Here is a 3,513-nt window from a genome sequence, read left to right on the forward strand (position 1 = left end):
TCAACGTCGCAATCTTTTTGGCTATGTCGGTTACCATAACTAAATGAATGAATAAATTAAAATAAATACCTTTATTGGCTAGTTAATGCATAAATATAAGTTTACTTACAGTAATACCATTAAGTTCTGTAGTTAATAAGTTTTAATATCAAGTACATAAATAATATATTGAATATTAAAAATGGCCCTGGAAATTGACTTTTAACAAAAATGCCTATCTAAACAGTTCATTTATGAACGAGATAACTATACAATTAACCTTTGATGGATACACAAAGACTTCCACTTCTCATAGTACGGTAAGGTCACAGTTAAAAGTCAGGATTTATCCTTGGCAATTCCTCGTGTAATGGAACGCATAGAGCGGCCGCCGCGCCTCTTGTGATTTCTCTCGGCGTTCAAATTGTTTTACTGCAGGTTAATGTACTGACGCACCGTATCAAATTAAAAGAAGGCTGCTTATTTTAAAATAAAGCCTACTGCAATACAACTATAATAAGTTAAAAATAAAAATTCGGATTTAAGGACCAGCTATTAATTTAAAATCGACTGACTTTTAAGGTTCAGTCCAAAAAAAAAGAAGATTGAAATTAAGTGCAAAATTACTGTAGAAAGAGAAGAAAGTAAATCTGAGTTAGCAGAGATTCAACATTCGAATGATGCCATTTCTCCCTTTCACCATTACTCCCTTGTTTATAGGTATTTCAATAACTAAGATTTTTCATGCTTCTGATCCTAGAATTTGAATTGCTAGAATTCATGAAGTATATCCAAACTGAAGATAGCCCTAAAAAAGATGTTGACTTCGAACAGAAACCCCGACCCAGACTAACAAGGCGATCAAAAATTAAATTTATTCTCAATAATTGTATTGGCAAATCGATATCATAATAACCAAAAAGGAACGTTTACTGGTGGTAGGACCTCTTGTGTGTCCGCACGGGTAGGTAATGTGTTTCGGCTTAAAGGATGGGACAGCCGTTGTAACTATATTATACTGATCCTTAGAATTTATATTTCAAGGTGGGTGGCGGCATTTACGTTGTAAATGTCTTTGGGCTCTGGTAACCATTTACCACCAGATGGGCTGTGAGCTCGTTTACTCATGTATGCAATAAAAAAATAAAAAAAGCATTTCCATTTTAATTACAAACATTTTACTGTATCCGGATCAGTGTGGAGTTGCTCTTTACGTCAGACTTACAATGGTAAACGAAAACCAACCGGAGTACAAGAATGGAAGTCAGACGTGAATTGTTATGTGTTATTTGCCTCCGTGTTACAATGTTTCAGGAACTTTAGCGTTCACGCGTTTAGTTCCGGCGAACTTAGTAATGGAGTATTAATCTTTTGTTCGGATGTAGCCAGTATCCTCGAAAAGATAGACGTAAATCTTTTACATTGTCCTGTTGAAGGGATGCGCGACTATTCAGTGTAGATTTTTGGTCACCAAGCATTTTTGAAGCTTTGAGAAACTTGAGGTAAGTTATAATAAACAAATGTTAAATGATGCATAAAAGCATCGCTTCGTTCATACGACCGTCGCACCAACCGTATTTTGAAATATAAAATAAATAATAGTTTAAAAAAACAAACAAACACGCTTTTATAGAAAATCCAAATAGAAAATACATTTTAATAAGTTTGAACTAAAAATAGTGTAAGAAAAAATGCTTTTATTGTAAAAAAACCATCGGCCAAAAATCATCGGTTCTTAATATGTATACCAAATTTCGAGTTAATCCGACGTTTTGAAGCGGGTCAAAATCATGTTCAAAGTTTCCGTTACAAACACACATACGTCTGAAGCTAATAAAAGCGTATTAAAAACCAAATAAGTAATTGTACTAACTTTTCTTTCTAAGGCTAAATTAGTTTATTCCCCTACATATTCAATGGTAGCTGTTTCAGCTTCTCGCGGACTGATAGGTGAGCTCACGTGTTCAAACTGAGAGTATTGGTAACACTAGACTTAGAAAGAGCAATGGTTCGCAGAATCTACCACTGGGTCGGAATCACGACTCACTGAGAAGATCCGGCGAGAAATTCAGTAGGTTGTGTCTATGGGTTAGCTCGCTCGTCGAAGTCTTGGTCGTAATCGACAAATTCGACAAACATGGTGACCGGTTGCTGAATTGCTGATGTTCATTCATAGCCCATCACAGAAGTTCAATTATCCTGTTTTCATTATTGTGCAAGAAGGCGAGAATTACCAGCTATGACGACCAAGCGGCACTCACTAGGGTAGGGCGTACTGATTTAGGGTCCCTCTCCGAGGTCGTTTAAAAAAAAGAGATTTGAATAAATTTAAATAATGTTTATTGGACTATATAATTTGTACAAGGAGGAGAGGAACCTTCTTACCAACCATTTATATACCAACCCATTGACGCGAGAGCTATGAGTAGACTGGTTGTAAGACGGGCCTTCACTGATAAAAGTGCTGACTAGGCGATAAATGTCGAGATGCATGGCCGAGGGCGATGTCATCAAATTAGCGTTCCATTGAGGGCGAATTTACCATTACCCTGGCGGCTTTGCACTAGGGTTATCATACGTTCTGGTTCCAATTGTGTGAGACAGCCATTACAATTAAACCCCGTCTCTGCTGGAAGCATAGACAATAAGTTTGTGATGTCTAAGTATAGGTTCATGTAACCACTTAAGATGGGCTCAACCGCCCATCAACTGAAATTAAAAATCCATTGTAAAGGCACGTTTCGATCGATTTCTTTCGCAATAAATTGATGACGATAAAAGCAATGCGATATTTTCTTTGTATTGAAAAATGTGTAATATACAAATCAATATTGAAATCAAGGGTGATTTTTCTCTGACCTCAAGTTAAGCCTACCGTAATTCAAAGAGAGGGATTCCAAGTAAATTTCCATAATATTACCCGCGGCTACAAAAAGTTTCATGTTCGAATATTTACCTGCATAATTTTACTTTATATAAAAATTATTTTCGGGGAATTTGTTAGCTGGTTTTTGTAAGAGACAATAGTATAAGTGGGCGTATGTTGAATCGAAATATTCGCAAGTTGTTTAGGGGATTAAAAACACTTACTATTTTAAGCTTACTTTTTACCTCGTGTAGACTAAAGGCGCTTCAATCAAAACCAATATGGCATAGGAATCTTAACTATAAAAATTGGACGCCTACGTTGGGCAGGACATGTGGTTCGAATGGAGACGACTAGAATGCCAAGACAACTACTCTATGACAAACCAGGGGGCCGCAGAAGTCGTGGCAGACCCAAACTACGATGGTTGGATGGCGTGGAGCGCGACCGCAAAGTTATCGGCGTCAGGAACTGAAAGGAGAAAGCCCTGAACAGAGCAGTCTGGAGAGACATACTGGACCAGGCTAAGGCCCCCCTGGGCTGTAAGGCCTAAGATGATAGGTACCTTATCCAAATGGCCACGGACGTTTCACAATTCAAAGCATATCTGTAAGTTTTCGGCGAGGATTCTCTTCGAGCTTTATTAAAGAATGATATCTCATAACTTT

The sequence above is a fragment of the Bombyx mori genome, chromosome 17 (assembly GCF_030269925.1).
Source record: "Bombyx mori chromosome 17, ASM3026992v2".
Classification (NCBI taxonomy): Eukaryota; Metazoa; Arthropoda; class Insecta; order Lepidoptera; family Bombycidae; genus Bombyx; species Bombyx mori.